The following is a 13,123-nucleotide window of genomic DNA, read 5'->3' as shown; positions in this document are numbered from 1 at the left end:
AAGTTTTTATTTCTTCCTCATGGATTTTAATACCTACTCTGAATTTTTATTTTGTTTCCTTTACTGTCTGCTTAATATACAGATTGAATAACATCAGTGAGAGGCTACAACCCTGTCTCACTCTCTTCCCAACCACTTCTACTATTTCATGCCCCTCGACTCTTATGGCTGCCATCTGGTTTCTGTACAAATCGCAAATAACCTTTCGCTCCCTGTATTTTACCCCTGCCACCTTTAGAATTTGAAAGAGAGTGTTCCAATCAACATTGTCAAAAGCTTTCTCTAAGTCTACAAATGCGAGAAACATAGGTTTGCCTTTCCTTAATCTTTCTTCTAAGATAAGTCGTAAGGTCAGTATTGCCTCATGTGTTCCAGTATTTCTACAGAATCCAAACTGATCATCCCTGAAGTCAGCTTCTACTATTTTTTCCATTCGTCTGTAAAGAAATCGTGTTAGTATTTTGCAGCTGTTGCTTATTAAAGTGATTGTTCAGTAATTTTCACATCTGTCAACACCTGGTTTCTTTGGGATTGGAATTATTATATTCTTCTTGAAGTCTGAGGGTATTTCACCTGTCTCATACATTTTGCTCACCAGATGGTAGAGTTTTGTCAGGACTGGCTCTCCTAAGGCTGTCAGTAGTTCTAATGCAATGTTGCCAACTCCCAGGGCCTTGTTTCAACTTAGGTCTTTCAGTGCTCTGTCAAACTCTTTGCGCAGTATCATATCTCCCACTTCATCTCAGCATTTTAAGTGTTATATAGGGAGAAAATGGAAGAACCTGATGACTTGCTTCAGTTACACGTAATATTTTTTGAGTGTTTCATCTACCAATGGGAAAATGCTCCTCTCTAAACACAAATAAGTGTGTATGCTCCTTTATAAATAATTGACTGAAAAATCTGATTCCAGCTGCCTCATCCTACTTTACCCAGCACCTTCCCAAAAATTTCCCAACACTTTTGGTACACAAATATACTTGTTCTCTTCTCACTAATATATCACTCATACCCCTCACCCCGGCTTGCCCATTCTCACTCACTCACTACTACTACTACTACTACTACTACTACTACTAGTAGTAGTAGTAGTAGTAGTAGTAGTAGTAGTATTTCCTCTTGCTGTCACTGTCTCTGGCTTGCTCTATCTTACTGCTACTATCTGTTTCACTCCTTCCTACTGCTGCTGTATCTTCTCACTGACACACCGTCTCTCTTCTTTTTTGCCATGGTCACAGACTCTGTGTTGCATTATCATTGGTTCTCACCTACTTCTACTTCCCAATTTTCTTCATTCCTCTCCAACCATGGAGAAAAGTCCGCATGGTGCCTGTTGTATTCAATCCCGATGCAATTTCTATCTTTCATCAACACTCTGAAGGTCCACAGATTACAGAATGCCTCCAGATGTGCTTCGGAAACTACTACTGGTCTTCCAGGGAACGATCAAAACGTATACAGTTTGAGACATTACTCCCATAGAGAAAAGTAAGCATGGTGCCTGCTGTATTTAATCACAATGCAATTTCTATGTTTCATCAACACTCTGAACGTCCACAGAATACAGAGTGCCTCCACATGTGCTTCGGAAACTACTACTGCTCTTCCAGGAACGATGTAAGCAAAGACAGTTTGAGACATTACTCCCATCGAGAAAAGTCCGCATAGTGCCTGTTGTATTCAATCCCGATGCACTTTCTGTGTTTCATCAACACACTGAAGGTCCACTGATTACAGAATGCCTCCAGATGTGGTTCGGAAACTACTGTTGGTTGTCCAGGGAACGATTAAAGCGTAGACAGTTTGAGACATTACTCCCATGGAAAAAAGTCCGCATGGTGAATGTTGTATTCCATCACGATGCAATTTCTGTGTTGCACCAGCACTCTGAAGGTCCACAGATTGTAGAATGCCTCCAGATGTATTTCGGAAACTACTACTGGTCCTACAGGGAAATATCTAAGCGTAGACAGCTTCAGACCTTCCTTCCATGGAGAAACATCTGCATGGTGCCTGTTGTATTCAATCCCGATGCAATTTCTGTGTTTCATCAACACACTGAAGGTCCACTGATTACAGAATGCCTCCAGATGTGGTTCGGAAACTACTACTGGTCTTCAAGGGAACGATCAAAGCGTAGACAGTTTGAGACATTACTCCCATGGTGAAAAGTCCGCATAGCGCCTGTTGTATTCATTCCTGATGCTATTTCTGTGTTTCATCAACACTCTGAAGGTCCACAGATTACAGAGTGCCTCCAGATGAGCTTCAGAAATTACTACTAGTCCTATAGGGAAATATCTAAGCGTAGACAGTTTGAGACATTCCTCCCATGGAGAAAAGTCCGCATGGTGAATGTTGTATACCATCTCGATGCAATTTCTGTGTTTTATCAAAACTCTGAAGGTCCAAGGATTACAGAATGCCTCCAGATGTGGTTCGGAAACTACTACTGGTCTGCCAGGAACATATCAAAGTGTAGACAGTTTGAGACATTACTCCCATGAAGAAACGTGCGCATGGAGGCTTTTGTATTCAATCCCGATGCAATTTCTGTGTTTCATCAACACACTGAAGGTCCAGAGATTACAGAATTAGTCCATATGTGCTTCGGAAATTACTACTAGTCTTCCAGGGAACGATCAAAGCATAGACAGTTTGAGACATTTCTCCCGTGGAGAAAAGTCCGCATGGTGAATGTTGAATTCAATCTCGATGCAACATTTGTGTTTCACCAACACTCTCAAGGACCACAGATTACGAACTGCCTCCATATGTGCTTCGGAAACTACTACTGGTCTTCCAGGGAACTATGAAAACATATACTGTTTGAGACATTACTGCCATAGAGAAAAGTCCGCATGGTGCCGTTGTATTCCATCCCGATGTAATTTCAGTGTTTCATCAACACTCTGAGGGTCCAAAGATTACTGAATGCCTCCAAATGTGCTTTCGGAAACTACTACTGCTCTTCTAGGGACCGATCAAAGCGTAGAGAGTTTGAGAAATTACTCCCATGGAGAAAATTCCGCATGGTGAATGTTGTATTCCATCACGATGCTATTTCTGTGTCTAACCAACACTCTGAAGGTCCACAGATTATAGAATGCCTCCAGATGTGCTTCGGAAACTAGTACTGGTCCTCCAGGGAAATATTTAATCGTAGACAGCTTCAGACATTCCTCCCATGGAGAAACGTCCGCATGGTGCCTGTTGTATTCAATCCCGATTCAATTTCTGTGTTTAATCAAAACTCTGAAGGTCCAACGATTACTGAATGCCTCCAGATGTACTTTGGAAACTACTACTGGTTCTTCCAGGGAACGATCAAAACGTAGACAGTTTGAGATATTACTCCCATGGAGAAAAGTCCGCATGGCGCCTGTTGTACTCAATCCCGATGCAATTTCTGTGTTTCATCAACACTCTGAAGGTCCACAGATTAATGAATGCCTCGACATGTGCTTCGGAATCTACGACTCGTCTCCCAGGAATCGATCAAAGCGTAGACACTATGAGACATTACTCCCATGGAGTAAAGTCCGCATAGTGCCTGTTGTATTCTATCCCGATGCAATTTCTATCTTTCATCAACACTCTGAAGGTCCACCGTTTACAGAATGCCTCCAGTTGTGCTTTGGAAACTACTACTGGTCTTCCAGTGAACGATCAAAGCGTAGACAGTTTGAGAAATTACTCCCATGGAGAAAAGTCCGCAGGGTGAATGTTGTATTCTATCACGATGCAATTTCGGTGTTTCATCAACACTCTGAGGGTCCACAGATCACAGAATGACTCAAAATGTGTTTCGGAAACTACTACTGGTCTTCCAGGGAACGATCAAAGCGTGGACAGTTTGAGACATTAATCCCATGGAGAAAAGTCCGCATGGTGAATGTTGTATTCAATCCCGATGCAATTTCTGTGTTTCATCAACACTCTGAAGGTCCACAGATTACAGAAAGCCTCCAGATCTGCTTCGGAAGTTGCTAGAGGTATTCCAGGGAACGATCAAAACGTAGCCAGTTTGAGACATTACTCCCATGGAGATAAGTCCACATTGGTGCATGTTGTATTCAATCTCGATGCAATTTCTGTGTTTCATCAACACTCAGAAGGTCGGAAGATTACAGCATGCCCCAGATGTGCTTCGGAAACTACTACTGGTCTGCCAGGAATCAATCAAAGCGTAGACAGTTTGAGACATTACTCCCATGGGTAAAAGTCCGCATGATGAATGTTGTATTCAATCCCGATGCAATTTCTGTGTTTCATCAACACACTGAAGGTCAACACATTACAGAATGAGTATAGATATGCTTCGGAAACTACTACTAGTCTTTCAGGGAACGATCAAAGCATAGACAGTTTGAGACATTACTCCCATGGAGAAAAGTCCGCATGGAGAATGTTGTATTCAATCCCGATGCAATTTCTGTGTTTCATCAACACTCTGAAGATCCACCGATTACAGAATGATTCGAGTTGTGCCTTGGAAACCAATACGGGTCTTCCAGGTACCGATCAAAGCGTAGACAGTTTGAGAAATTACTTATATGGAGAAAATTCCGCATGGTGAATGTTGTATTCCATCACGATGCTATATCTGTGTCTCACCAACACTCTGAAGGTCCACAGACTATAGAATGCCTCCAGATGTGCTTCGGAAACTAGTACTGGTCCTCCAGGGAAATATCTAATCGTAGACAGCTTCAGACATTCCTCCCATAGAGAAACGTCCGCATGGTGCCTGTTGTATTCAATCCCGATGCAATTTCTGTGTTTCATCAAAACTCTGAAGGTCCAACTATTACTGAATGCCTCCAGATGTGCTTTGGAAACTACTACTGGTTCTTCCAGGGAACGATCAAAGCGTGGACAGTTTGAGACATTACTCCCATGGAGAAAAGTCCGCATGGCGCCTGTTGTATTCAATCCCGATGCAATATCTGTGTTTCATCAACACTCTGAAGGTCCACAGATTAATGAATGCCTCGACATGTGTTTTTTCGGAATCTACGACTGGTCTCCCAGGAATCGATCAAAGCGTAGACAGTTTTAAACATTACTCCCATGGAGTAAAGTCCGCATGGTGCCTGTTATATTCTATCCCGATGCAATTTCTATCTTTCATCAACACTCTGAAGGTCCACAGATTACAGAATGCCTCCAGATGTGCTTCGGAAACTACTATTGGTTTTCCAGGGAACGATCAAAGCGTAGACAGTTTGAGACAATACTCCCATGGAGAAAAGTCCGCATGGTGCCTGTTGTATTCAATGCCGATGCAATTTCTGTGTTTCATCAACACTCTGAATGTCCTATGATTACTGAATGCCTCCAGTTGTGCTTTGTAAACTACTACAGGTCTTCCAGGGAACGATAGAAGCGTAGACAGTTTGAGACATTACTCCCATGGAGAAATGTCAGCATGGGCCCTGTTGTATTCAATGCCGATGCAATTTCTGATTTTCATCAACACTCTGAAGGTCCAAAGATTACTGAATGTCTTCAGATGTGCTTCGGTAACTACTACTAGTCTTCCAGGGAACGATCAAAGCGTAGACAGTTTGAGACATTACTCCCATGGAGAAAAGTAAGTATGGTGCCTGTTGTATTTAATCACAATGCAATTTCTATGTTTCACCAACACTCTGAAGGTCCACAGATTATAGAATGCCTCCAGATGTATTTCGGAAACTACTACTGATCCTACAGGGAAATATCTAAGCGTAGACAGAGTTGAGACATTACTCCCATGAAGAAACGTGGGTATGGAGGCTTTTGTATTCAATCCCGATGCAATTTCTGTGTTTCATCAACACACTGATGATCAACAGATTACAGAATGAGTCCAGATGTGCTTCCGAAACTACTACTGGTCTTCCAGGGAACGATCATTGCGTAGGCAATTTGAGACATGACTCCAATGGGGAGAAGTCGGCATGGTGCCAGTTGTATTAAATCCCGATTCCATTTCTGTGTTTCATCAACACTCTGAAATTCCACCGTTTACAGAATGCCTCCAGTTGTGCTTTGGAAACTACTACTGGTCTTCCAGAGAACGATCAAAGCGTAGACAGTTTGAGAAATTACTCCCATAGTGAAAAGTCCGCATGGTGAATGTTGTATTCCATCACGTTGCTATTTCTGTGTCTCACCAACACTCTGAAGGTCCACAGATTATATAATGCCTCCAGATGTGTTTCGGAAACTAGTACTGGTCCTCCAGGGAAATATCTAATCGTAGACAGCTTTAGACATTCCTCCCATGGAGAAACGTCCGCATGGTGCCTGTTGTATTCAATCCCGATGCAATTTCTGTGTTTCATCAAAACTCTGAAGGTCCAACGATTACTGAATGCCTCCAGATGTGCTTTGGAAACTACTACTGGTTCTTCCAGGGAACGATCAAAGCGTGGACAGTTTGAGACATTACTCCCGTTTAGAAAAGTCCGCATGGCGCCTGTTGTATTCAATCCCGATGCAATTTCTGTGTTTCATCAACACTCTGAAGGTCAACAGATTACAGAATACCTCCAGATGTGCTTCGGAAACTACTATTGGTTTTCCAGGGAACGATCAAAGCGTAGACAGTTTGTGGCAATACTCCCATGGAGAAAAGTCCGCATGGTGCCTGTTGTATTCAATGCCGATGCAATTTCTGTGTTTCATCAACACTCTGAATGTCCTATGATTACTGAATGCCTCCAGAAGTGCTTCGGAAACTACTACTGGTCTTCCAGGGAACGATCAAATCGTAGACAGTTTGAGACATTACTCCCATGGAGAAATGTCAGCACGGGCCCTGTTGTATTCAATGCCGATGCAATTTCTGTGTTTCATCAACACTCTGAATGTCCTATGATTACTGAATGCCTCCAGATGTGCTTTGGAAACTACTACTGGTCTTCCAGGGAACGATCAAATCGTAGACAGTTTGAGACATTACTCCCATGGAGAAAAGTCCGCATGGTGCCTGTTGAATTCAATCTCGATGCAATTTCTGTGTTTCATCAACACTCTGAAGCTCCAAAGATAACTGAATGCCTCCATATGTGCTCTGGAAACTACTACTGGTCCTACCTGGTAATATCTAAGTGTAGACAGTTCGAGACATTACTCCCATGAAGAAACATGCGTATGTAGGCTTTGTTATTTTATCCCTATGCAATTTCTGCGTTTCATCAACACACTGAAGGTCAACAGTTTACAGAATGTGTCCAGATGTGCTTTGGAAACTACTACTGGTCTTCCAGAGAACGATCAAAGCCTACACAGTTTGTGACATTACTCCCATGGAGAAAAGTCCGATGCAATTTCTGTGTTTCATCAAACTCTCCACAGATAATAGAATGCCTCCAGATTTGCTTGGGAAACTACTACTGGTCTTCCAGGGAACGATCCAAGCGGAGACAGTTTCAGACATTACTCCCAATGATAAAAGTCCTCATGGGGAATGTTGTATTCAATCCCGAAGCAATTTATTTGTTTCATCAACACTCTGAAGTTCCACAGATTACATAATGACTACAGATGTGCTTCGGAAACTACTACTGGTCTCCCAGGAATCAATCAAAGTGTAGACAGTTTGAGACACTACTCCCATGGGGAAAAGTCCGCATGATTAATGTTGTATTCAATCCCGATGCAATTTCTGTGTTTCATCAACACACTGAAGGTCTACAGATTACAGAATGAGTATAGATGTGCTTCGGAAACTACTACTAGTCTTCCAGGGATCGATCAAATCATAGACAGTTTGAGACATTACTCCCATGGAGAAAAGTCCGCATGGTGAATGTTGTATTCCATCACGATGCTATTTCTGTCTCACCAACACTCTGAAGGTCCACAGATTATAAAATGCCTCCAGATGTGTTTCGGAAACTAGTACTGGTCCTCCAGGGAAATATCTAATCGTAGACAGCTTTAGACACTCCTCCCATGGAGAAACGTCCGCATGGTGCCTGTTGTATTCAATCCCGATGCAATTTCTGTGTTTCATCAACACTCTGAATGTCCTATGATTACTGAATGCCTCCAGATGTGCTTCGGGAACTACTACAGGTCTTCCAGGGAACGATAGAAGCGTAGACAGTTTGAGACATTACTCCCTTGGAGAAATGGCAGCATGGGCCCTGTTGTATTCAATGCCGATGCAATTTCTGATTTTCATCAACACTCTGAAGGTCCAAAGATTACTGAATGTCTCCAGATGTGCTTCGGTAACTACTACTAGTCTTCCAGGGAATGATCAAAGCGTAGACAGTTTGAGACACTACTCCCATGGAGAAAAGTCCGCATGGCGCCTGTTGTATTCAATCCCGATGCAATTTCTGTGTTTCATCAACACACTGAAGGTCCACAGATTAATGAATGCCTCGACATTTGTTTTTTCGGAATCTACGACTGGTCTCCCAGGAATCGATCAATGCGTAGACAGTTTGAAACATTACTCCCATGGAGTAAAGTCCGCATGGTGCCTGTTGTATTCTATCCCGATGCAATTTCTATCTTTCATCAACACTCTGAAGGTCCACAGATTACAGAATGCCTCCAGAAGTGCTTCGGAAACTACTATTGGTTTTCCAGGGAACGATCAAAGCGTAGACAGTTTGAGACAATACTCCTATGGAGAAAAGTCCGCATGGTGCCTGTTGTATTCAATGCCGATGCAATTTCTGTGTTTCATCAACACTCTGAATGTCCTATGATTACTGAATGCCTCCAGATGTGCTTCGGAAACTACTACTGGTCTTCCAGGGAACGATAGAAGCGTAGACAGTTTGAGACATTACTCCCTTGGAGAAATGGCAGCATGGGCCCTGTTGTATTCAATGCCGATGCAATTTCTGATTTTCATCAACACTCTGAAGGTCCAAAGATTACTGAATGTCTCCAGATGTGCTTCGGTAACTACTACTAGTCTTCCAGGGAATGATCAAAGCGTAGACAGTTTGAGACATTACTCCCAAGGAGAAAAGTAAGTATGGTGCCTGTTGTATTTAATCACAATGCAATTTCTATGTTTCACCAACACTCTGAAGGTCCACAAATTATAGAATGCTTCCAGATGTATTTCGGAAACTACTACTGATCCTACATTGAAATATCTAAGCGTAGACAGAGTTGAGACATTACTCCCATGAAGAAACGTGGGTATGGAGGCTTTTGTATTCAATCCCGATGCAATTTCTGTGTTTCATCAACACACTGATGATCAACAGATTACAGAATGAGTCCAGATGTGCTTCGGAAACTACTACTGGTCTTCCAGGGAACGATCATTCCGTAGGCGATTTGAGACATGACTCCAATGGGGAAAAGTCGGCATGGTGCCAGTTGTATTAAATCCCGATTCCATTTCTGTGTTTCATCAACACTCTGAAGGTCCACCGTTTACAGAATGCCTCCAGTTGTGCTTTGGAAACTACTACTGGTTTTCCAGAGCACGATCAAAGCGTAGACAGTTTGAGAAATTACTCCCATGGAGAAAAGTCCGCATGGTGAATGTTGTATTCCATCACGATGCTATTTCTGTGTCTCACCAACACTCTGAAGGTCCACAGATTATATAATGCCTCCAGATGTGTTTCGGAAACTAGTACTGGTCCTCCAGGGAAATATCTAATCGTAGACAGCTTTAGACATTCCTCCCATGGAGAAACGTCCGCATGGTGCCTGTTGTATTCAATCCCGATGCAATTTCTATGTTTCATCAAAACTCTGAAGGTCCAACGATTACTGAATGCCTCCAGATGTGCTTTGGAAACTACTACTGGTTCTTCCAGGGAACGATCAAAGCGTAGACAGTTTGAGACATTACTCCCATGGAGTAAAGTCCGCATGGTGCCTGTTGTATTCAATCCCGATGCAATTTCTGTGTTTCATCAACACTCTGAAGGTCAACAGATTACAGAATACCTCCAGATGTGCTTCGGAAACTACTATTGGTTTTCCAGGGAACGATCAAAGCGTAGACAGTTTGAGACAATACTCCTATGGAGAAAAGTCCGCATGGTGCCTGATGTATTCAATGCCGATGCAATTTCTGTGTTTCATCAACACTCTGAATGTCCTAAGATTACTGAATGCCTCCAGAAGTGCTTCGGAAACTACTACTGGTCTTCCAGGGAACGATCAAACCGTAGACAGTTTGAGACATTACTCCCGTGGAGAAATGTCAGCATGGGCCCTGTTGTATTCAATGCCGATGCAATTTCTGTGTTTCATCAACACTCTGAAGGTCCACCGTTTACAGAATGCCTCCAATTGTGCTTTGGAAACTACTACTGGTCTTCCAGAGAACGATCAAAGCCTAGACAGTTTGAGACATTACTCCCATGGAGAAAAGTCCGCATGGTGCCTGTTGAATTCAATCTCGATGCAATTTCTGTGTTTCATCAACACTCTGAAGGTCCAAAGATAACTGAATGCCTCCAGATGTGCTTTGGAAACTACTACTGGTCCTACCTGGTAATATCTAAGTGTAGACAGTTCGAGACATTACTCCCATGAAGAAACATGCGTATGTAGGCTTTGTTATTTTATCCCTATGCAATTTCTGTGTTTCATCAACACACTGAAGGTCAACAGTTTACAGAATGTGTCCAGATGTGCTTTGGAAACTACTACTGGTCTTCCAGAGAACGATCAAAGCCTACACAGTTTGGGACATTACTCGCATGGAGAAAAGTCCGATGCAATTTCTGTGTTTCATCAAACTCTCCACAGATAATAGAATGCCTCCAGATTTGCTTGGGAAACTACTACTGGTCTTCCAGGGAACGATCCAAGCGGAGACAGTTTCAGACATTACTCCCAATGATAAAAGTCCTCATGGGGAATGTTGTATTCAATCCCGAAGCAATTTATTTGTTTCATCAATACTCTGAAGTTCCACAGATTACATAATGACTACAGATGTGCTTCGGAAACTACTACTGGTCTCCCAGGAATCAATCAAAGCGTAGACAGTTTGAGACACTACTCCCATGGGGAAAAGTCCGCATGATTAATGTTGTATTCAATCCCGATGCAATTTCTGTGTTTCATCAACACACTGAAGGTCTACAGATTACAGAATGAGTATAGATGTGCTTCGGAAACTACTACTAGTCTTCCAGGGATCGATCAAATCATAGACAGTTTGAGACATTACGCCCATGGAGAAAAGTCCGCATGGTGAATGTTGTATTCCATCACGATGCTATTTCTGTCTCACCAACACTCTGAAGGTCCACAGATTATAAAATGCCTCCAGATGTGTTTCGGAAACTAGTACTGGTCCTCCAGGGAAATATCTAATCGTAGACAGCTTTAGACATTCCTCCCATGAAGAAACGTCCGCATGGTGCCTGTTGTATTCAATCCCGATGCAATTTCTGTGTTTCATCAACACTCTGAATGTCCTATGATTACTGAATGCCTCCAGATGTGCTTCGGAAACTACTACTGGTCTTCCAGGGAATGATAGAAGCGTAGACAGTTTGAGACATAACTCCCTTGGAGAAATGGCAGCATGGGCCCTGTTGTATTCAATGCCGATGCAATTTCTGATTTTCATCAACACTCTGAAGGTCCAAAGATTACTGAATGTCTCCAGATGTGCTTCGGTAACTACTACTAGTCTTCCAGGGAACGATCAAAGCGTAGACAGTTTGAGACATTACTCCCATGGAGAAAAGTAAGTATGGTGCCTGTTGTATTTAATCACAATGCAATTTCTATGTTTCACCAACACTCTGAAGGTCCACAGATTATAGAATGCCTCCAGATGTATTTCGGAAACTACTACTGATCCTACAGGGAAATATCTAAGCGTAGACAGAGTTGAGACATTACTCCCATGAAGAAACGTGGGTATGGAGGCTTTTGTATTCAATCCCGATGCAATTTCTGTGTTTCATCAACACACTGATGATCAACAGATTACAGAATGAGTCCAGATGTGCTTCCGAAACTACTACTGGTCTTCCAGGGAACGATCATTGCGCAGGCAATTTGAGACATGACTCCAATGGGGAAAAGTCGGCATGGTGCCAGTTGTATTAAATCCCGATTCCATTTCTGTGTTTCATCAACACTCTGAAGGTCCACCGTTTACAGAATGCCTCCAGTTGTGCTTTGGAAACTACTACTGGTTTTCCAGAGCACGATCAAAGCGTAGACAGTTTGAGAAATTACTCCCATGGAGAAAAGTCCGCATGGTGAATGTTGTATTCCATCACGATGCTATTTCTGTGTCTCACCAACACTCTGAAGGTCCACAGATTATATAATGCCTCCAGATAAGTTTCGGAGACTAGTACTGGTCCTCCAGGGAAATATCTAATCGTAGACAGCTTTAGACATTCCTCCCATAGAGAAACGTCCGCATGGTGCCTGTTGTGTTCAATCCCGATGCAATTTCTGTGTTTCATCAAAACTCTGAAGGTCCAACGATTACTGAATGCCTCCAGATGTGCTTTGGAAACTACTACTGGTTCTTCCAGGGAACGATCAAAGCGTGGACAGTTTGAGACATTACTCCCATGGAGAAAAGTCCGCATGGCGCCTGTTGTATTCAATCCCGATGCAATTTCTGTGTTTCATCAACACTCTGAAGGTCCACAGATTAATGAATGCCTCGACATATGTTTTTTCGGAATCTACGACTGGTCTCCCAGGAATCGATCAATGCGTAGACAGTTTGAAACATTACTCCCATGGAGTAAAGTCCGCATGGTGCCTGTTGTATTCTATCCCGATGCAATTTCTATCTTTCATCAACACTCTGAAGGTCCACAGATTACAGAATGCCTCCAGAAGTGCTTCGGAAACTACTATTGGTTTTCCAGGGAACGATCAAAGCGTAGACAGTTTGAGACAATACTCCTATGGAGAAAAGTCCGCATGGTGCCTGTTGTATTCAATGCCGATGCAATTTCTGTGTTTCATCAACACTCTGAATGTCCTATGATTACTGAATGCCTCCAGATGTGCTTCGGAAACTACTACTGGTCTTCCAGGGAACGATAGAAGCGTAGACAGTTTGAGACATTACTCCCTTGGAGAAATGGCAGCATGGGCCCTGTTGTATTCAATGCCGATGCAATTTCTGATTTTCATCAACACTCTG

The sequence above is a fragment of the Schistocerca gregaria genome, unplaced genomic scaffold (genome assembly GCF_023897955.1).
Source record: "Schistocerca gregaria isolate iqSchGreg1 unplaced genomic scaffold, iqSchGreg1.2 ptg000544l, whole genome shotgun sequence".
Lineage (NCBI taxonomy): Eukaryota > Metazoa > Arthropoda > Insecta > Orthoptera > Acrididae > Schistocerca > Schistocerca gregaria.
This window is presented reverse-complemented; position numbering follows the sequence as displayed.